At 33.4% G+C, this 24,524-nt stretch overlaps 2 pseudogenes; both read left to right on the forward strand.

The window, feature by feature from the left end:
• Positions 1-422: 422 nt before the first annotated feature.
• Positions 423-13,395, forward strand: LOC125834379 (cytochrome P450 71D7-like; annotated as a pseudogene).
• Positions 13,396-19,363: 5,968 nt separating this feature from the next.
• On the forward strand, positions 19,364-23,452 carry LOC125834380 (homeobox-leucine zipper protein HDG1-like; annotated as a pseudogene).
• The last annotated feature ends 1,072 nt before the right edge of the window (positions 23,453-24,524 follow it).

Below are 24,524 nucleotides of genomic sequence, written 5' to 3' on the forward strand. Positions count from 1 at the left end.
AAAGAACTAGGAAGAGGAGAAGAGAAGGGCTTGAACCTGACCAACCTGCCTCTACTCCTCTGATTATTGAGAACAGTAAGACTAAATCTAAGGATGCTGCCAAGTATGTGGCAAAAAGGAGGAGAGAAGCTAAAGAAAAAAGGGTTAAATCACAGGGAAGTCAAAAGGGGACGAAGAAATCTCCTGTAAAAGGTGTGAAATCTCCTACAATGAGTGTGAAGCTTAAAAAACAAAAACCTCTTGCAAAAGGAGAAAAGGGAAGAAAACAGTCAGAGGAACAACCTGTAAAAGGACCTGGTCCTAGGGTTAAAAATCAAATCGAAGAAAAGGAATTGACTAGAGAAGAGCGGGTAGAGAAAATGGAGTAATAAAGAGTTTTAAATGGTAGATTCTTTGACCCTGACATTTTAACAACATTTGGTATGGCCAATCTGGTTGATGTTGTCATTCAAGGCTGGAATCATCTGTTTGAACCACCAGTTCCATACTTGCACGAACCTGAAGTGCGTGAATTCTTCTACAAAATGGAACTACTGGAAGGTGGTGGAATCACAACTATTGTCAAGAATGTGCAGATTCACCTTGATGAAGAAACTTTGGGAATCATTCTGGGAGTGCTTGTGGCGGGAGTTTGAACTATTGAGGGCAGTAAACCTACTGGTTATTTCTCAAAGCTTGCTACAAAACGAGGAGATGTCAAGCGTGCAGGGCTGCCTAAGAAGTTTCTTAAGGGGGAGTATCAGTCCAGGACTGAGAAGAGAACAATGGCCTCTGCTGCCGATCTTTTCCTCATGGAAAAGCTTGAGGAAATCAACCTCCCTGCCATCATGCTGGAACATATGCATAGAGTAATGACATGGAAGAATGCAAAGCACGGCATTCCCTATGTATATTTACTAAACTTTGTCTTTAATCATTTTGAAGTTCCAGTGGGAAAAGGGGTACCTGGTACCACCAAGCAGATGTTCATTATGTCTACTCTACTAGAATGTGAGTGCACTGAGGGACATGCTAAGGAAAGATCTCAAGTGGCGGATGTTCTGGAGCAGCAGGCTACTCTTAGGAAGGAGGTGACTGATCTCACCAAGATTCTGAGTGATAAGGATTTTGAAATCACTTGGCTCAAGTCTGAATTGCAGAAGACTGCTTCCAGGGGACCTGGTACCAGTGAGGGTCACGAGCTGACGCTCAAAGAGTTAAGGGATGAAAACACAATGCTGCTGAAAACAAATGCCTCTCTCAACGAGGAAATTAAGTCCCTAAACAAGCAACTGATACAGGCCCATGAGAGTGCAAATGAGCGCATGATATTGTTGATGCGTACTTTTACTCCCTCCCCTCCTCCATCCTAAATGTGTCTTGTTTCTCTTGTTGTCTATCTTTTCTTTTGTAGTTCCGCCTTGTCATCACATACTCTTGTGGCTTTTTGTTGGTTTGACAAACTACAGTGGTCAGTATATATGATATGAAGCTCTCTTTTGTTTTGTGCCCTGTTCATGTGTGGTTTAATATTCTCTTTATGCTTACATACACATGTTCTGTGTGGCCCAAGGCCCTGAATTTTTTTTTTGCGTTGCATTTAACTTGAATATGTTTACTACTTCACCTTTTCAATGATGTCAAAAGGCGGAAGTTTTGTTGTAAAGGTTGGTTGTGGAGTTAAGGGGAACTGATTAAGGGGGAATACCAGTTTTATTGAATGAATGTTTGTTCACTCACGTGAGGAGTTATGCAGGTTGTTTGTCATCATCAAAAGGGGGGAAATTGATAAGTGCTTATGTTCCTAGATGTTTTGATGATCTCTCACAAGTGCAGGACCTGGTCCTCTGCAGAGTATGAATACTCGTCCAGTGGTCAAAGTGTTGTACAACTGGAAAGTTGACTGCGTCAGAAAGTTGATGAAGCTGCAGAGTACTCCACCAATCAGAAGCGACGAGGTTGCTTATTCATTGGACAATAATTCTTCTTGTCTAATATATTCAACAACAAACAACAATATTACTTATTCATTCAAAGAGAGATACTTTCAAGCTTAAAAACCGCAAGGGACTTGATAGAAGTGCTGCGATTTACTTTTTGTACCAGCTGTATTTTTTTTGCTTGTAATAGTGCTTACATTGTAGGATTTGTCTCATTGTGATAAGAAACGTTTCAACCTATTTGAATCATTGTAAGAACTAGGTTAAGGGTAACTTAGGTTCTTACTCTAAAAGTCTATATTAATCTAAACTATAGCTCGTCTAAGTAATAGGAGGTGTTACTTAGAGTTGGGATTAGCAGGCTAATCTCAATTTGTAATTGGCTTTTACTTTTTCTTGGAGAAGATTAGTGAAAAGCAGTTCTAAAAGTCATGGCAGGCCAAGTCGTGGTTTTACTCCTTTGAGCAAGGAGGTTTCTAACACCCCAGAAAATTTTCGAACTAAGACTCGAACCGTTCTTCGTAGTGAGTGAGATTTTACCAAGGAATTTAAAATTTCTTAAGTGTTAAGGTCACTAGATGTAGCACCTTGAGTTTTAAAAAGAATTAAATTGGAAATAGCAAAATCTGAAATTTTGCAAGTTATGCTTAAGTATGAGTTTTGGGTCGACTTCAAACAACCATAATTCCTAGCTCAGGATGAATTAGGTGTGCTACTAGATACCGTAGCGAAGATATTTAAATTATCTTTCCAACGCCGCTGAGTTTGCTAAGTTTCGAGGTCGGATGAGTGAGATATGGCCTTTTGAAGATAGGCTGACCAGTTAAGGAAGGTTAGCCGAAAATAGAGAGGGGTATTTTGGTCTTTTCCTTACCCAATCGGATTTAATTCGTTTTTAGTAATATTTTAAGGGTCTAATCCTATTAGGTTCAGTTTTATAATCCTAAAATACGCCTAGGGTTTTAGTTGAGAATTCAAGAAGAGAAAAGAAGAAGAGAAAAGAAGAGAAAAGAGAAAGGATGAAAGCGTTCGTCGAGATTCTTGCATCTTGTTGCGGATTTTCGCCATGGGTTTAATCCCTAAGAGGTATGTAATCTTCCATAGTGTTGGGTTCTTTCACCCACACGCCAATCATGATTTATTCAGCGTAATTTCGTTCTTGAAATTTATGGATTTAAGTTCTTGATAAGTGTTCTTGAAGTTTATTAAGTTTTGAAGTAAGATTCTGCTTAGGTCAACTTTAAACGACCATATCTCTTAGAATATTAATAGTTACGTGTGCCATAACCTATCCAATTAAAGGTAGTTGAATCTACTTTCCAACCCCACCAATTTCACGTCAATCCAATATCTGAGTAAAAAGTTATGACTATTTTAGTAACCTATACAGTGCTGTTACGAATTAGCCGACGGGAAAATATTGAAAATAATCGGTTTTTGTCTTTTTACCTCCAAGAAAACCATCAACGAATTTCTTGACTAATAAAAAGCTCAAAACAATCAGATTTTCATCTTCACTCATGAAAATCATAATTTTTGGCTATAGAGATTTTAACAAACTAACTCGAGAATCTCAAGAAAGGTCTTCTTGATTGTTTACCTTCAAGCTAGGGTTTCAAGGCTTCTAATCAAGTTCTTTTTCAAGACTCTTTAAGATTCTTAAAGATTCTTCAAGATTCTTCAAGAATATTGTTCTTCTAGGTATGTAAGGCTATCATAGTGTTGGACTGGTTCGTCCTCACACCCTACATCTACTTTCAGATCAGTAAAAGAGTAATCTAGGAACCTTTCCCTAGATTTGAGTATTCTTGAGATAAGTTGATTTTGAGTTCTTGAATTCACGTTTCTTTTAAAAGTTATATTCCTAATTATCGAATAGCTATATTGTTATTGAGATCCTTCATATCATGAATCATAACTCTTGAATTCATAATTCAAATTCAAGAGAGAGTTAAGAGTAGAGTTCAAGGAAGCCTTTGAGTTCAATTGTGAATCCTTTGAGATCAACTATCGATTTGAACTAAGTTTTGAGGAAGTAAGTCAGAGAATGAGAAGAGTCACATACATGAGTTTCATAATGTTATGTAGACCTACGAGTCAAGTCGTTTATGCCCATAAATTCTGCATGAACTCCAGAAGTTGAGTATCTTTGAGAGGAGTAGTATCTTCAAGTTCTAAGTCTTGAGTATTGAGTTCCTAATCCCCTTTGAGATTATATTTCTAAGCATGGGACTATTACATGTTACCCATAAAGTCTTTGAGTTGAATTGTTCATGCCCATAATTCCGCATGAATCCTATAAGTCGAGCAGTCTTGAGAAAAGAAGTATCTTTGAGCCCTTGAGTTGAGTCGTTCATGCTTATAATTCCGCACGAACCCTCTGAGTTGAGCATTCTTGAAATTAGTAGTATCATTGAAGTTCTTGAGTTCCAAGTATTTGAGTTTTATCTATGGTTATTGAAAACCTTGCATTGAGTAGTTCATGTCCATAATTCAGTATGAACCATAATTTAAGAAGTCTTTTACAAACGTTTTAACTTTGTTTTAAGACTTAAGTTTTGAGTTCAGTAAAGAGTGAAGAGTAAAGTTTGAAGTCCTTTTCTTCAAAAGTATATGGGGACTAAGTATTCCCAAAGAGTTTATAAATGTTTTCACATTTAAATAAGAACGGAAATTGAGATTTCCAAAGGGCCTTCGGGCTAGTTTTCAGAAAAGAGTAATAACTTTCTAAATGAAGCAAGTAGGGAAACTGAGATTTCCAAGATAGCCTTTGAGCTAAGTTTTTGAGCAATTATCTCAAATCAGCAGAAAAAAGTATGTTTTTTAAAACATAAGAGCTAGTATATTTTGGGAGTAGTATTGAGCACCGATATGGGGGAGAGTTCAGACAACTCACAGCCCCCATAAACCATGTAGCCATCATGGGTAGAAAAGGGTCATACTTTTTAGATGAACCCTTTTCACATAGAGTAGTGGATCCATTAGTAGTTCAGGTCCTATACCTTTGGCCGGGTATAGGATGCGCTGGCAGCGTGAGGTAGATCGCTGTATCATCACTATAGCTCTTATGTGATGGTTGTCGGTTAGAGAAACTCCCACAGAAGTTATTGTATTTTTATATACATCAGTTTATTGTATTTTTATATAGATTTCAAAGTTATGTTGTATCCTTGCATACACACAGATTTGACAACATGTTTTTAAACAGTTTGTTTCTTTATATTGCACTTGCTTTAAATTGCTTTATATTGAAATAAGTTCAGTCATATTTAGTTGAGTATTCAAAGTTGAGTATCTAGAGTCGAATATCATATCCTTGAGTTGAGTATCTAATCTCGGAGTTGAGTATCTTATCCTTGAGTACTTCTGAGTTGAGTAAGTTTGAGTAGTTTTGAGTACCCTTGAGTATTCCTTGAGTTGGGTAAGTTTGAGAAGAGGTAAGTATGTTTCATTTGTATCGAGTTTCAAGCTTATGTTTATGTTTTAGAATTCCTCTTACATGCTCGTACATTCCACGTACTGAGCCATTTGGCCTGCATCTTCTCATGATGCAGACACAGGTATTCAGGATCATCAACAGGAGATTCGTTGATACATCCGAGAGTTCGAGTTAGCTATGGTGAGCCTCCTTGCTTTCGGAGGATTTCATTTACCTTTCAGTTATATCAGTTGTTAGGATGTCGTGGGTCTTATCCCGACTTCCATCTTTATCAGTTAGAGGCTTCATAGATAGTCAGTATAGTTGAGAAGTCTATATCATTTATTTTACTAAATGTTTTAAAGACTAAAGTTGTCATTTTATGGCGAGTTGTATATATTTTATTATACAGAGTTTTCTTTGGAATTAAAGTTTGTATTTAAGTTTTATGAACTTCTATTTCAGTTTTTAAGCTTTGTATGCTTGAATCAGTTTTCCGCTTGTAGTCAGCCAGGATGAGGGTTCGCTTGTGGACCAGCAATGGTCTTCGAGTGCCGGCCACGTCCAGGGTGTAGGCTCGGGTCGTGACAAAGTTTCCACATAAACTCTCTTGTTAATCTTTACTTTCAGCATTTGTTCTCTACTGTCAAATATTGTAACTATGTTGAGGACCTGGTCCCATCGACTTAAGTGGACGCATACATTCCAACATAGATATCTTAGGAAAGCATAAACTCCAATTTTATATACAATAGTACACTATAGCACTTGTGGATTCAATCCATCAATTACCACGTATTTCAACAAAGTTCCTATAACATAGTGTAAAGACTAAAGATTGCGGTAATAACTTTGAGATGTAAAATACATGATTAAAGCAAGATTATGTCTCTATAATAAAATGCACCTTTCTCTGGTTTTAATGCAATTATAAATAATTTGGTTTCTAAATATGCACTCAATGCCTAAAGTATCACTTAATCTATCTCAAGAGTTAAAGAATTTATCTCAATATGATGTTCCTACAACCATACGAGTAATTAGATAAGAATAGCTAATTATGACATGTTTTTTCAACTTATTACTAATCAAATCTATTAAAGAGGGGTTAGCACCTTGATTTTATGAAAATTTCTTTTATGGAATCCTAATCCATTTTTTCAAGAAAAGCTAAGATATTATGACATATACAACTATCACTCGAACACTATTGCAATAGGATTTTTTTGTATAGAAATATAAAAATTCGAGAATTATAATAAATATAAAAGAATTGTTTAAAATAAGAAATATACTTAAATAAATGTGGAACCCATTTCAAAACAATTAAAATGGTTGTATGTTACAACTTACACGCTTTTGATTTTCTCAGGAAGGTGTAAAGAATTCCTATTAAGAATTAACTTAAAAGGACGTTCATGATGTTTTATGGTTTAAAATTTCCTAAATAATTACACCTTGAATGATATATATGTAATAGAATTTTCATGGACGTCTTTCATCTTCCCTTTTTTAAGGCAGTTGTTAGAATTATGATTTTGAATTGAAATTTTATTTTATGAATAAATTCTAGTTAATAGTTAGCTATCTAGTTTTTGTAATGATTCGAAAGGTTATTTCAGAAAATTTCATAAAATTAATGTTTTACCCCTTTTCATGCCCCGAGTCTTTTCTAATCAATTTGTGGAGATGGTTTTGAAATTTGATTGAAAAGTTGTGGGTTTTAGAAGTTTTGAAGTTTTGAAAGGTTTAAGTTAGTTAAAAGTGGCTTCTGGTATCAATCAGTTCACAATCATCATTTTAGTTTAGAACTCAAGTTGTTGAAAAATCTTGTCATTTGCCAATCAAAATCTCAGGTTTTGATTTTAAAATCAATAAATAATCAAATGGAAAAGAAGTTAAGGGTCACTAAAGCTTACTCAAATGATTTAGCACAAGAAATCTCTTCGAAATCGCCTCCAAGAATTTTACAAAGCTTAAAATGGGGGGAAATGGCTAAAACCCCAAAAATGGCAGGCAAAAGGGGTCTCAGATGTCACAAAAGCGACCCTCAATTCTGTGACGCCCCAGCTAAAGACTAGAAATCCCACATCGACAAAACACAGGAGAGATGTTAGGTATATAAGTAAGCAGGCCTTATCAACTAATGACACATTTTAAAGCCATGCGGGACTAGGCCCAAAGCGGATAATATCACTAACGGGCTGGATAGTTACAAATGGTATCAGAGTCACTCTTGTGTCAGCCTTGTTTATATGGGTCAGAGTTCAACTGAGTTTAGGAAAATTCTAATAAGGCAGGGCAAACCTCAGTGATGAGTCTAGGCAAATCCCATTCGGTGGGACAAACCTAAGCGAGGACGCTGAGTCTATAAAGGAGGTGTATGTGACCCCCCAGCTTAAGATTAGAAGTCTCACATCGGCAAAACACAGGAGAGATGTTGGGTATATAAGTAAGCAGACCTTACCAACTAGTGATGCATTTTAAAGTCGTGCGGACCTAGGCCCAAAGCGGACAATATCACTAGCGGGCTAGGCCATTACAGGTCATAAAAGAGAACCCCGACTGGGTCTTGCTTTTGCGACCATCACGATCGTGACCCATAGTTCGCTTAAGCGAACCCCGCCTAAAAGGAGACCTTCGCTTTCGCGACCAGGATCTCGCTTTCGTGGTGATCCTTACTATCACGAGGTACCTTTCGTGAAAGCAAAGCACACCAATATCAGAAAACCAGCAAACACTCATAATATCAAAAGGATCCTCGAAATTAGTTCGGAGTCCAGTAAACATACCCTGTCACGACCCGAGAGCACCCCGTAGTCGTAACCGGCGTATTCGACCTCAAAGAGGTCAAATACAAGCCTCATGGATTCATTCATCGCATAGACACTAAAACCATAAGGAATTAAAAACTTTCTTTACCAAGAAAACATTTCATAAAAAAAAATAGCAAGCGGAAGACTTTCTAGACTTTATACATGATGTCTCAAAACCATCTAATACTTTAGAGTACAAAATTTGGGACTAATCCCATACACAACTTAAACAATACTAAAAAGACATAAAAGAACATATTGAGTATTGTCCTCGAATATATGAAGACTCACCAAGTCTTCATCTTCAACACTCAGAAACCTATCAAATAGCCATGACATGTCATCATCTCATAATCCCTACACTTTAGTCCAAAAAGGGAAAGAAAGGGGTTAGCACAATTAAGTACTAAGTATGGAAACCATGCAAAAATATGCTAAAAAGGACATTTGGTTGAAAGGCATGCCTTATGCCATTTTAGTAAAACTTCATGAGCATTGACATATTAGACATATTATAGAACATAACCAACATATAAGACATTAACCACATTATAGACTTACTCAACATTTTCACCACGTAACTCATTTCATCATCCAAGGAACCTTATCTAAAGTTACCCTAAGACACACTTGAGTGAGACATGAAATGGCCGCCCATACAACCTCTTCATACACATCTAAGTGTTCCTCAAGGCTACTATAGACAAGAACCATCATGATTCAAGGTAACATACCAAGTAACTCACTTCATTAACATAAGCTATTCATTCAACAAATCATTTAGACAATAAGTCAACATTCTTCTTTAAAGTCATTTAGGACACATTCATGCATTTAAGGGACTTCACACTTTAGTCATATAGACTTAGAGAACTCAATTTAGCACCTTCAAAGGCTACGTGTGTCATGTGTAGATAGCATCCCATACTACTACCTACACGGTGTAGAACCTATCAAGTAACTAGAGTTCACATTAAGGGCATCAAGTTCTACACTTAAAGATCCAAGTGTCAAGAATGCTCATAGCACCAATTTCTAAGAGATTCAATAACAAGACTCGCCCAATATATACATCATGTCGTCACACCAAACACAAGCAAGTATCAAGAAGGGTCGACGCCCTGTATCAAGAAGGGTCAAAGCCCAATAATCAAGAGAACCAAGAATCATATTAAAAATGGTTTTCTAATTCGTACTTAAAATGGACAACTTCCATTCATAAGCCAACTTTAGGAAACTTGCAAAGACATGGGTTCATGGAATTTTATTTCTTAAAACCATCAATAAACATCAATAATAGCATAAATCATCATTAAAAATCATTTAATGCAAGAACGCATGCTAGAATCGAAATTAGGATTTTGAGTTTTTGAATAACTTTTGAAATCTTTTGGATTGACTCTTTGATTGAAGAAGGAATCAAAGATGAAGAGTCCTCATACCTTAATATTCAAGAACCAAACGAAATTGGAGAAGAAATCAGTAGCCACCATCCGCCCTAGCTCCATCTTTCACCTTGAGCTTCCAGGGGGTTCTAGAGAGAACCTTTTTGAAAGAGAGGGTTTCTTTTTTTCTTCCTAATTGGAGTGATTTAAATGGAAGAATTTTGGTCAAAAAGGGTTTTATAATTGCTAGGAAAGGCAAAGATTAATAGGGACTTAACTTAGGAAAAGAATTAAGGACCCACAAAGTTAAACTTAAAAGTTTTCACTAAACCCGTCTAAGCTCGTCCTTTTTGACAGTGCTTCACTATTTTGGGCATAACTTTATATTCCGAGATCGGAAAAGAGCAAACTTGGTGGCGTTGGAAAGAGGACTCAGAGACCTTTAATTGGATAGGTAGTGGTCCACCTAATTCGTTTTGAGCTAAAGGATATGACCATTTAAAGTTGACCCTCACTCCTAACTTAAAACTAAAAACTATTTTTTTAGGGGACTGTTTTGAGGGTCTAGGTTCTAATTGATTTCATGACTTAGCTTAAGGTCTTGCTAGCTTATAAAGGTGATAAATCAACTAGCTAATCAACCCCTTAAGCCCTTTTACATAATTTAATCAAGTTACCAACTTCAAATACACATGTGAGGCTCTAGTTTTACTAGATCGTTTTCAGGGTCGTTACATACCCCATATAAGAAAGTTGACTATGCTCTACGTTCCGGACTCAATGAAAATATCAAAACACAAATCTGATATCTCCTTGACCCGAAATTCATGATAATCACAAGAAACAAACATAACGCCTAAAAAGGCAAAATCAAGCTCGAGACCTCTGAAAATTCAACCAAGACCTCATATAGGCCTAAAACCACCACCCCCCCCCCCCCCAAATCCAATGAAACTCTCGGAATTTTGATCCGAGCGTCCGAACCTCGAAGGTTGACCAAAGTCAACCCAGAGGCTAAAACTTCACAAATTCCAACTTAGAACCTTAATTCCTCAAAAAGACTCTGAATCTGAAACCGACAACTCTCATAGACCAATTTTCACATTCCAAAATGGATGGAATCAACGGAATTTCATTCCGATACAAGAAACTCCAAAAGACACCAAAAACTCATTTTTAACAACTTTAGTCTTTCAAGTTTCAAACTCAATACTTACAAAATTCACAACCTTTTTACTCAAAAATTGAAACCAACTTTCAAAACTCAAGTAAAAATAACTCAGGCCCAATATCGGGAGAGGCAAAATGGTAATTTTATGAAAATTTCTAAAAATGACCAATAGGATCATTACAAATGTGTTCAAGCAATTTAGTATCCGTAATTTGAGGAAGCTCTTACAACCACGAATGCATCCTTGAAATCACTTGCACACATAGAAAATGCATAAGATTAGACATGTGGGTAATTAAAAATAACAATTGGACCACAAAAGGATATGATATAGGATGAGGCCGCTCCTCTCTTAATCAGAGGTCTCAAATTCAAGTTTTTGGTATGAAAATCCTTGGTAGGGAGTAGTTCACCCCAATAGGGTGGTATGAGGTCTCAAATTCAAGTTTTCGCATCGCACTCTTAGAAATTTAGCACAAAGGTATGGAGGTGTTATGTACTTACAACTCGGGGAAATTCCTGTAGTGATCATATCATCACCTACTATTGCAAAAGAACTTCTAACAACTCACGATCTCGCTTTTTCTGATAGATCACAATGTACGTCCACAAACATCATATTTTACAATAATAAAGACATTGCATTTTGTCCACATGATAATTACTAGAAACAAATGCGTAAAATTTGTAATGTACAACTTCTTAGTGCAAAGATGGTCAAGTCCTTTTGTGCTATTAGAAAAGATGAGATTTCAAATCTGGTTTCATCAATTCGTTCCACGAGGGGTTCTCCAATTAATATGATAGAAAAGATCTTTTGGTTTACCAACTCTATCACTTGTAGCGCAGCCTTTGGGAAAATGTTCAAAGATCGAGATGAGTTTATAAAATTATTGAAGGATATATTCATATTAGTGTCAGGATTTGATGTGGCTGATTTGTTCCCTTCTTGGAAGTTACTTCACAAACTTAGTGGTGCTGAATCTAGATTGATGAATGTCCATAAAAAAGTCAATGAAATTATGGAAGACATCTTAAAGGAGCATCTTGAAAATAAAGCAACTAGGAACCAGGGAATTGGTGAATTCGGAGGTGAAGATTTGGTTGATGTTTTACTTAGGGTTATGGAGGACGCTGAACTTGAATGTCCAATCACAAACAACCATATTAAAGCTATGATTCTTGTAAGTTTGCTACCATCTCATAATCTCCTTCCCTCCGATTTGTTTTAATTCTTGCTTTAGCTTCTTCTTTTTTTCTTGCTCACGAAAAATAACCTGGTTTACTAAATTATATCTATTTAATAACGAAGTAGATTGAATTTTACAAGCTAATTGGGTTATTTTTGCAAGCCGAACATAAATATTCAAAAGATAATCATTAACCAAAAACAATGAGAAAAGACGTCAAATGTATTTTGAACTTGTTCTAAAAAGTCGATTTTACTCAAACTAATTGGGTGATCTATGTTATCCCTTTATTTTGTGGAACTAATGTCACTCTAACAGCGGCATCACCAGGAGTTAATATCTCATATGGTCACTTAATTTTAAATAGTTTACTTAGAAAGTCACTCAACTTTTGTTTATAACCCAAAGTCACTCGACATAAAATAGTTTATTTAGAAAGTCACTCAACTTAAAGTAGTTTACATAGAAAGTCACTCAAGGACTTATATTGTTGGCTCGTAAAAGAAAGTCTTGGGTTCTGAGGTTTCAAGACATTATCTACGAGGCCTATCCACGACCCATAAACACATCCACGATCTGTATTAGAAAACTTTGTAACCTTTATTTTTCTTTGCTTTCCAAACCTGATCAGTACGAAGGAACTTCTGTACCATTACAGAGGGTATATAATAAGTTGCTCAATTAGTTTAACTGTGAAGTTGATATACTTTTCGGGACAAGTTCAATATGTGTTCGGTGCCTCTCAAAGGTTTACTGCTACTATATCAAAGTTAGAAATTCATAGCTCGAGACTCCTTCAAAAATTTCTCCTTAATAATTTAGTTCCCAAATTCATCGTTATATTTTACCTTATGTATGAATTTAATTTTATTTACTTAATGTTGATGTAGGACATTTTTGTTGCTGGAAGTGAAACTTTAGCTGCAATTTCTATTTGGGTACTATCAAAAATGATGAAAAATCCAAATATTATGCCGAAGGCTCAAAAGGAAGTGAGACAAGTCTTTAGGGGAAAGAAAAATTATGATGATGAAGAAAATCTAGAAAAATTGACATACCTAAACTTAGTGATTAAGGAGACATTAAGGTTACATACACCAGTTCCTCTTCTACCACCTAGAGAATGGAGGGAGCAAACAGATATTGAGTGATGCACCATACCTCTTAAAACTAGGATACTGGTCAATGCATGGGCACTTGCGAGAGATCCAGAAAGTTGGCATGATCCTGAAAGTTTTATACCAGAGAGATTTGAGAATTCTTCAATTGATTTTATGGGAAATCGTTTTGAGTTTATTCCATTTGGTGCTGGAAGAAGGATTTGTCCAAGAATTCTACTTGGTTTATTTAATGTTAAACTTCCTCTGGCTCAGTTACTCTACCATTTAGAATGGGAACTACCATATGGAATGAATCCAAAAGATTTGGATATGACGGAAACACATGGATTAAGTGGAGCGAAACAAAATGATCTGTATTTAGTTGCCAGATCATGAAAATAATATGAAGAATTCTGAGCACGTCTACACAATCCTTCATCATATGAAAATGCCCAAAGAATAAGATCCATATATGCATTAAAGTTGGTTACCAAATAATTTATTCCTTAATTTACTATAAGATCCATATATGCATTAAAGTTGGTTACCAAATAATTTATTCCTTAATTTACTATAAGATCCATATATGCATTAAAGTTGGTTACCAAATAATTTATTCCTTAATTTACTATGATTGTTGAAAGAATTTCCATTTGATAAAACTCTAGGTTATTAAATCTCCTGGTTATTGGGTTAATTCTGAATTAGCTACTAATACTATTAGATTAAGTGTTAATCCTCGATATAATTAATTTCAATTGCTAGAGCTCACCATAACTTCACACCTGCTACTCTTGTAACTATTATTGTGGCTAAGTTGAAAATAAAGAGAAACAAATTCCAACAACCAAATAAATAAAAGAACAAAAAATCTAAATATAGAAGGGATGAAGAACCAATAGTCATCCCCTCACAAAACCAAATATATAAATAATGTATCAGTAGTATATGTATATACTACAAAAAAATAGTCAAAAATTGACCCAAAGAAAATGAGGGACTGACGTTGTCTCTAGATTTTTCTGAAATTGAAGCACATAAATGTTGGAGGTCTTTTGAGGAAGGAGAGGTATTCTGGTAGTAAATGGAGGCACGTCTTCCAGTTTTTATAGTGGTTCATATTTAGTTTAAATCTATTTTGTTGAGACTCAAAACGTAGCAGATCTAGTTTGATGATTCAAAAATAATGAACGTAATTTGCATAGACGCTTGAATTACATGGAGCAACATTATCTCAATATGTTGGTCTGTTGTGTAATTTGAAAAAAAAAATGATGGTTATCTCTTTGGCGCTGCTCAGCCCTTAGAATAAATCGAAACAAACATTTCACTATGAGCTACATGATGATACAACTTTGAATGTAAAGAATTAAAGAAATTAAATCATTAAAACTTTACAAAAATTACTTACTCATCTATGAACTCAACATATTAAGTGATATAATAAAATACTTTTAACTCAATTTGGGAGATTCTATAATCGACAACCATCAGTAGAGCTACATGATGATACAACGTCTCGCCCACACTGCTAGAACTGTCATATACCTTGCCAAGGTATAGAAACCTCAACTAAGTGGATCTACTAAGCTCTGTCTAATGGCACTAAGGATTCATCTAAAAAGTATGATCCTTTATCCATGTTGGCATAGATGGTTTATGAGGATTTTGAGTTGTTTGAACTCATCTCATATCAGTGCTCAATACTACTCCCAATAATATATAAAATCATGCTCAAATGTATAAAACATACGCTTTCTCTAGTTTGAGATAATTGCTCAAAATATCCTCTTAAAAAAGGTAACTGCTCTGTAATATCTCTGAACTCGTAGACTCGTTTAGAAATCAAAGTTTCTCTTTTCTCAAAATAATACTCTCTTTCTTCATAAAAATGAAACATTTGGGAAATACTTAATTCCCATATACTCTTTCTCAAACTCCTCTTTACTTCTTCAAAACTCCGTTTAAACACAAATACTGACTTTAAAAGATTCTCAAAAGTCATAACTCAAATAGGGTTCAAGCTAAAATATAGACATAAATGAATCAACTCAAGGATATCAATAACAGTATAGAAAACTCAATACTCATAACTCAAGAACTCAGAACTCAACGATACTACTCATCTCAAGAATACTCGATTCATAGTATTCATGCTGAAATATAGACATGAATGAACCAACTCAAGGATCTTAATGCATAACATATAACACTTCAATAATTAGGAATAGAATTTCAAAAAGAATTAGGAACTCAAGGACTCAAAATCACCTTAATAAAATCTTTTGAACTTTTCTCTTAAACTCACTTTAGTTTTGAATGTGCATAAGACATGTGATTAGAACATGCAGGAATTCTCAAAGGTATATGGAGCGTACAGGCGCTAATACGGAGAAGGAAAACGTAGCCACAACTCAAAGGAACACATCAGGATGAAACATGGAAGGGATCAGCCAGGCGACCCCTAGCGCACTGCTAGCGCGGGGAGTCAGGCACAAAAATTTAGCCCCAGGTTTGGGGTGCACTGCTGGTGTAGGGCGCGATGCACCAAACTTCTGGGAGCCAGCTCTGGCGCCTTCATGGTGCGCCTCCCCACACCCTTGTCCAGCAACCGAATAAATTTTCAAGCTAAAATTAGGACCCCCCAACTAGTTTAGAATTGGGAAAATTTCTCCTAAACTCTTTCCGATTATCAAACCCAACACAAATACATGAGAACTTTAATACAATTTCTTTGGAAACATAACTTTACCAAAGATTCACAAAACAAAAGAATCAAAACCTCCATTCTTAAAAGATTGAACTCAATATCAATAACTAGGAATGGATCTTTTAGATATAACGATTTCTTGACTAAATTGAGATGTAGGGCATGAGGAAGAACAAGTCCATCACTGTGAGAAGTCTTACATACCTGGAAAGAATAAATGTTCTTGGCGAAATCGATGGAAACTTGAAGAACGCTTGAACCCTAGTTTTTCTCTCCGCTTAGAACTTTCTTCTAAGTGTTAAAAAACGTGAAAAATAGTTCTAACCGTGATCAAACCTTAATTGGGTGATAAAAAAAACGTGGCTTAGTCTTAGAAGGAATGGGAAAAGAAAAAACTACCCCTCTAGAAACAATTTAGGAGCCTTAAAAAGAAGGCTTCACTAAAACAAACATATATTTTTATTTCGATCTCAAAATGAAGTAAACTTGGCAGCGTTAAAAAGAGGACTCAAAGACCTTTAATTTGATAGGCCATGGGCCACCTAATTATTTATGTACTAAGAGTTATGATCATTTGAAGTTGACCCAAGTAAAATCTCATATTGAAACTCAATCGGTAAGAAAGCTTTCAACTCGACTTTATGCCAGGGGATTCTAATGACCTTAATTTGTATCCAGAATCATTCTCACACTCAAGAATTGACCTTAACACCTAAGAAATTTTAAAATCACTCAGTACAATCTTATTCACAAATGAAGAATGGTTCGAGTCATAACTTAGAAATTTTTGGGGTGTTACATTTGCATTGTTCATGGAGGCTAATGCTTCAGTTCTATCTAATTATTGCTTATGAATTCTTTTCATGGGTTTGCATGCCCGATAGTTGAACTCATGTAACTCTAATAGATGTTTCATGGTCTTATTGTGGGATTTGGGCTAGAAATATATTCTTTAAGTAATATTTTTCTTTCATAAATCGATATATGATTTTATTTGGATCATTATTTTGTTTTAATGAGTATTGATGAGTTTTGGAGTTGCACATATTTTATCTTTGTTCTTAAATGATTTGGTAAGTGTATGGATTTTTGGTACTCCCGACAGGTGGTGTTAACGAGTGCCAGTCACGTCTAAGGGGTAGTTTGGGATGTGACAATAATCACCTAACATCTCCTCGACTGTTACACGAAATATGATAACTTCGCTCATCAATCGTATACTCATTTTTTAAAACACATAACAAAATAACGGTGTGTTATAATTTAATATATAATATTATTAATTTATATTTGAAAAAGGAGTAATATCCTATTTCCAAAATCCACATAGATTATTTGATCGTAGTTTGTTGATTTGATTATTACTTTACCATTTCTATCAATATAGTGGACTCTTTCAAGAATAAAATAAAATTGTGGAGCTAAACACTCTATTTTATTCGTATCTCAAAGTATAACTTACATAAATCTCATACATATGGGGATAATTACATTTTATTCTGGAAGTTTCCCCATAATAAAAATCCCAGATATTTCATTGTTCTCGGATACATTTATTGGTTGTCTGATATATTGCAAAAGGTATATTACTTAATAAGAGGGATGCATCTGAGAGGGGATAGAGATGTATCTGAGGGGGATAGGGATATAACCGAGGGGAGATTTTTGTAATTTTATAAATGGTAAGAAATTTTAGAGATTATGATATTTTAAGTTGTGTATTTATGTAATTTTTCATATCTTAAATCTATACAAAATGGGCCAAGTGAACCCAAAAAGAAATATAACAAAAATAAAAGCAACAAACAGGCCCAGTCCAAAAGAGCCACCTTCTTTTATATATCATCCCTAAGAAGTAGGGTTTTCCATTTTGAACTCCCACCCATCTCCCTCTATGCCGTCACTTGGAGCTAGTTGACACTCACTACCATATGGTAATATTAAATTTATTATTACTGATTTTATATGTTTATCAAATTGAAACCAGTTTTTGAAACTATTTCACAATCAACAAGAACGTTCATATTTAACGTTTTTTAAATAGAGAAATATAATGTACTTCGCATCCAAAAAAACATTGTATCATACTTGATGTTTAGAATGATTTTGCTTTTATTTTTTCAATTTTTTTGACTAATCATAAAAACCATTTGAAATTAATAGAAATTTTTAAGTGGAAACATGCTAAAGGTATAAAACTATATCGAAATAAAAGTATCTTAATTATCATGTAGATGCTAGATGCTAGATTCTAGATCTTCGTCACAATTATTGAGTTTTGTGTCAAAATTATCATGCTACATTTTAACACAATTATAGAACTGCATCAGAATTATTGACTTCTGTTGAACCCGTCTAAGATGCTAGATCTTCATCCTGATGTTTTTAATACAAATAGAAAATCTATTTATCTTTATCATGATTTTCTAATACAAATATAAAATATAAATAATAATTACTTGATAATTTGACTTTAAAGTGGGCCAATTTTTTTTTGGTCTATCAAAAATTAAGTTGTACTATATATAACTATTACTAATATACTTTTATTACCATTCTAAAGTTACTTTAGTGAGTTAATTTTAACCCTTATTTTCTAATACATATATAGAATTTAAATAACAGTTACTGATAGTTTGACTTTTAAATTCAAATGAATCCTAGATAAGAATCTTGGTCATTATCTTTTTTTCCAACTGAGTAGGAAACAACTCAAAGTGGGCCGATTTTTTCTAGTCTATCCAATATAAAGTTGTAGTATAAATAGCTATTACTAATACATTTTTTATTACCATTCTAAAGTTACTTCTTAATCTAAATAAAAATTACTAATTGTTTCTTGAGATTGCCCTTAAATTTCTCCAAACACAACCAAAGAAGGATCCATTTGGATCAGGAAATTTGTAAGTAAGTTATCGATCAAGTAAATTTTCTATTTCTTTTCTTTTTTTACTTCCTATTATAGCATTTGAAATTTATCAAATTAAAAAGGTGATGTCTTTTTCAATTGTACATAAATTTTTTAATTAGAATTTAGCAGTATGAAAAAGTAGAAAATAATTAATTTTGTGAAAATCAACATGGTTGTTTTGTCTAAAAAAAAATTAATTTATGACTTTCTGCTATAATTACAGACCCTGCAAAGCTATCGATGTAGCTTTTGTGAGATCATAGAATTTTATAAATAAATTAATTAATTAGAAATATATGAGGTATTTTGAGAAAACATTTGATAAAATGATGTAAGTGTAACATGAATTTAAGACTCAAGAGTAAAGAATCTTTCGATTTAATAACGTTTTATCATTTTATAAGCTTATAAAATGTGAATCTAACTAATTATATAAGTCAATGAGTTGGAATTCTATGTTTTCAATTCTTTCTGAAATTAGTTCTTTATTAGTTTGTGACTTTGTGCTATCTAATATATTCTACAAAATTTAGGTATGTAGATTTAATAAGATCAGTGAATTATTTTATTTTATTTTACCTTAATTAGAGATATTGGGGGTCTCTTTGGGTAACTCAAAAATCATTTAATTTTGATTTTCATAACTTTTATCAATCTAAAAAGTGTATAAATATTGGTGTTTCTATTGTCACATGTGATATTCGATTGAATTGATACATCATAAATTAGTGCAGAAGTCAGCAATGGAAGATCATAGTGATACGAGTGAGAGAAGAGAAAGTTTGGTTAAGGTTATGATAGGAGGACCTAGAGAGGATGAAAATGAGGACAACTTTGTTACTAACAATACAGATGGTGGTGCATCTGGGGATGAATTGGGGATGAATTGAATTTGTCACTTGGTACATCATTAAAGAGGAAGAAATACAGTGCCAATCAAATTCGAGAACTTGAAGCGTGCGTGTATCATTCCAAATTGTATTACATTTATCAATATGTTTATGCTAATTAACATTTTTTTTTTTGAATTTATTGCCCTGTTGGTATCAGTGTATTCAAAGAAAATTCACATCCTGACGAAAAAACAAGACTAGAACTAGCAACAAATTTGTCTGTGGACAAAAAACAAGTGCAATATTGGTTCCAAAATAAAAGATCCATATTCAAGGTGATGGTCATATGTCATCTTTCTCTTCATTCATGTTAATCTTGTGTAATTTTTTGTGTAATAATGAAAGTGAATTATGTTGTTTATTCAGACGCAATTGGAATGACATGATAAGTGAGTGTTGCAACAAGAAAATGACAAACTTTGTATAGAGTATGCCGCAATGAAGGAAGTCATGAAAAATTCAATTTGTGATCCGTGTCATAATAAAGATACTATAAGGAACAAAAGTATTGATAATAAGGAAATATTGAATGAGCATTTCCGCCTGAAGAATGAACTTACGAGGATTGCTATCCATGCAGATAAATTTTTGGGGCCTTCTACATTCTTAGAAGGATCATTAACATCCATGATGGAAAATTTTGGGTAAGAATTACTTACGGAAAGAGATGAAACTAGTGATATAAATGTTGTGGATGATTTATCATTAAACGGGGTTGATTTTGGAAAATATTTATCAAGTCCTCTACCCACAAACTAAGTTAACAAATATTTAACACTTGATAAATCAATGTTACTAAATCTCACTTTGAATGGCTTGAATGAGTTGCTTAAGTTGGCAATGAGTGATGAACCTTTCTGGGTTAGAAGCTTAGATGGAGGTGGGGAAATATTAAATATGGAAGAACATGCTAGATCATTTATTCCAATTATTGGCATAAAACCTAGCCATTTCACAACAGAAGCCACAAGGTCATTTGGTACAGTGGCTGGAAATAGTTTGACATTGGTAGAGATGTTGATGAATGAGGTACTTTGGTTTTTCATCCCAATTTCCTTCTCACGTAAATTCATTAAGAACATTCAGTTGTTAACCCCTTATACCCCTATTTGGTGTGAAAAATTATTGCTTCATGTTTTTCTTTTATGTTTAGTATTATTCTTACTTTTATTATATTTAACATATTTGTTTAATTAATGGTTCTTCAACTAATTATTACATTTTTTTTTCAATTAAGTTTAACTTTGAAGTCATAAACATAAGAATATGTTTACCTGTTATATTCTTTTTTTTTTAAATTATTGTCTTTTATATTTTCAGAGTCAATGGGTAGACATGTTTCCATGCATTATTGGTAAAGTCAATACTTTTGATGTTATTTCTACTGGCATAGGTGAAAGCAAGAGTACCTGTGGTTCATGTCCGCAAAATTCAATTTCTACGTTTTTGTCAAAAACATGTTGAAGGTACTTGGATTATTGTGGATGTGTCTGTCCACACAATCAAAGAAGGCTCGCAACAATATAAAATTGAAAAATGTCGAAGGCTCCCTTCTGGTTGCATTATTCAAGATATGTCTAATGGTTACTCTAAGGTAACTCAACTTAAATTGTTTTTTGCATTTGCGTCCCATGCAGGTCTTCATAATTTTAAATTTTTTTAATGATTGTGTTGCTTGTTCATTCTATATTGAGCATTTTCTAAAAATTATTCTCTTGACATTTGCTTCTAGCTTTTATTTTTGTTAACAGTTTCTTATATAGAATCAGTTGAGTCCACTGAAAGTTGTATCTTAGTTTTGAACCTTATGTTTGTATTTTATGTTTTAAGATGCTTTTGTAATTCATGAAATTACACTATCATCGAATTCATAACTATATATTTTGTGTTTTCATATTTAGTAAACTTTTAATTAGAAATGAGATCATTGAGAATATTCTATATCTTTAAATTATAAATTTATAATCTATGAATGAAGGTAGAACTTCTATATTATCATCATTAATATATAAGCGATATATTCGTGAAATTATATTATTATCTAATTTTATAGCTATATATTTTGTGTTTTCATAATTAGTCTACTTTTAATTAGAAATGATATTATTGAGCATATTTTATATCTTTTAATCATAAATTTATGACCTATAAATGAAGGTAAAACTTCTATATTTTTCATGTTTGATATATGAGCTACATACTGAAGTATCTTTCTCCCACCTCAATAGCAGATGATTGTAATCCCAAACATTATTCATAGGGTTACATTTTCTATGCATTATTTTTCATGATCAACATATAGTTATTCTATTTTGTATTATCTTATCTTCCTTATACTATTTTATTCAAAAGGAAAAAGGTTGGTTTTCTTCTAGCATTGATAACTCCAAACATTTTGAAATTGTATGGAGTATATTCTATCCTCTTTAAAAAGAATTGTTTTAATGCTTAACCTTCTAACCTTATAATGAAGCTCTCATTGTTCAATTTTGTTATTGTTGCTTTCAGGTTTGTTTGAATTAATATATTTAGATACACAAATATGTTACTTTCTTTTGCAAAAAATTGCCTACAATCTTCCTCTACACTTTAGATCTTGTGTCAGGCCAAGGCCAACATGTAAGACAAAAAAATTGTGCACGCCCCCTTCTATAATATTTATTTGTAACACCAACATGAATCTTTTTTAGGATACAATCCTTGTGATTGAGTCCATGATTTGGTTGCTGAGTTTTCTAAGTTGTCCCAAACAATAATTATTTTACTTTAATTGGTAATTAGGTTAATATTTCATACAAGTTCATATTTTTTTTAGTGGCTTAATATTGATATAATATTTTCAGATTATTTGGATCGAGCATGTGGAATATGATGAAATTTTTGTTCATCATTTGTATCGCCCTTTGATCAGAACCGGTTTAGGATTTGGCGCACAAAGGTGGATGTCCTCTTTGCAAAAGCATTTTGAGTTCTTGAGAGTGATGACGTCATTTGTTGATTACACAGGTAATCAAGAATATTTTATTATTTCGCCAAGTCCATACACATTTGAATACCAATTAAAAAATTGAATTTTGATAAATTTTTATTTTAAGCAATTGATTCAAAGGGTGAGACAGGTATGGGAATATTGGCTCAACACATGACACGCAATTTTTGTGCGGGAATTTGTGCAACCTCTAACAAGTGGAAAGCAATTCAAATAGAAAAGGGACAAGATGCAAATTTGATGATGAGGAAGAATATTAGTGACCTTGGTGAACCTATCGGTGTGATTTTAAGTGCCACAAAGACAATTCAATTACCGATAAAACCACAATATTTATTTGAATTCTTCACTAATAAAAATATGAGAAGCCAATGGGATATATTATCCTATAGTGGTCCCATGAAAAATATTATCCATATTATTAAGGGTCAAAATCTTGAGAGTAGCGTCTCTCTGTTATGTGCTAATGTGGATAATCAATTATTACTTATTTTAGAAACATGACAGAGTTTGTTCTTATATCTTATTGTTGATTTATTAATAATATTTTCTTTTAATTTGAAAATGTAGGGGGATGACATCATTGCTAATCAAAATAACATGTTGATCTTTCAAGACACTTGCATGGATGCAACAGGTTCTCTTTTAGTCTATGCAATAGTTGATTCTTCAAAATGAACACGATGATGAAAGAGGGAGACTCTTCTTGTGTGGAACTCTTGCCCAATGGAATTTCGATAGTTCCTGATTTATCTCAAGATTATTCTGCTAATAATAACAACGGTGAAAATAATAATGAATTTTGTAGTGGATCACTTGTGACTATCAGGTTTCAAATGTTGGTGGACAATCTTTCCACAATAGATCTTCCAGAGAAGTCAATCATAGACGCAAATGACATCATCTCTCATACAATTCATAAGATCAAAACTGCTCTCAAATGCAAGTGATTCTTCTAAGATGAATTGTTATCCATTTATCAGCCATTAATTCTTTTTGTCTCTTTTTAATTTTTTTCGTATTTTGATTCATAGAAGAGGGATATTAAGTATCAAACTTGTGTGTGAAACTACATAACAAATAAATAAGTAATAGTTTAGTTTCAACTCTGTTTTCTTGAAGATTAAGAGCTAGCACTTGATTCCTATTTATTATGTTTTTTTTTCGAAAAATGAGATATTATTAAATCATTCTTCTTTTTTTGTCTAGAGTCTTGAATAACATTACAATGTTTTTAATGTCAATAATAGTATATATGACACTATTGTATTATGCTATTTTGAGTTTATGTAGGAAGTATCTTTTTGATGATTTATTGCTTGTTTGATTATTATTTTTCTGACTATGAATAGTCTTAATTTCAAGCTTACTTGATAATAAAATGAGTTAAATCAACAATGGTATGAATCCCACATTAAATGGTAAGTACTAACATTTGCAAGAGATGTCTTCAGAATTATAATAGTTTTTAAGGTTGACATTTTGAATATTAAAACAATTGAAATGAATTGAAATTGTTGTAAAGTAAAACAACTTATCCTCACCAAAAAAAAGTAGATTAAGTAGCTTTTGGTGTAAAAATATTCTTGTAATATTAAATGATTAAAACTGATGAATTTTAAGATGAAAAAAGATACTTTTGTAACATCCCGCCTTAGAAAGAGCTAAATTTAGAAAGCGCTAAATTGGAAATAGCTAAGTTGAGAATGTTGCAAGTTATGCTTAAGTTGTGAATTTGGGGTCAACTTCAAATGACCATAACTTTTAATACATGTGAGTTAAGTGCCCCATAAGATATCAAATTAAATATCTTGGAATCCTCTTTCCAACGCCACCGAATTTGCTAAATTTTGAGTTCATATGTGGGATATATTCCCGTTTGAAGTTAGTATGTCCAATTAAGGAAAGTTACCCGAATTAATGAAGGGTATTTTGTTTTTTCCTTACCCCATCAGCTTAAAATGATTTTAATAATATTTTAGGGGTCAAAACTGATTTTGTTCAGTTTAACAATCCTAATTT

Source organism: Solanum verrucosum, unplaced genomic scaffold (genome assembly GCF_900185275.1).
Source record: "Solanum verrucosum unplaced genomic scaffold, falcon-dt-bn FXZP01000279.1, whole genome shotgun sequence".
Classification (NCBI taxonomy): Eukaryota; Viridiplantae; Streptophyta; class Magnoliopsida; order Solanales; family Solanaceae; genus Solanum; species Solanum verrucosum.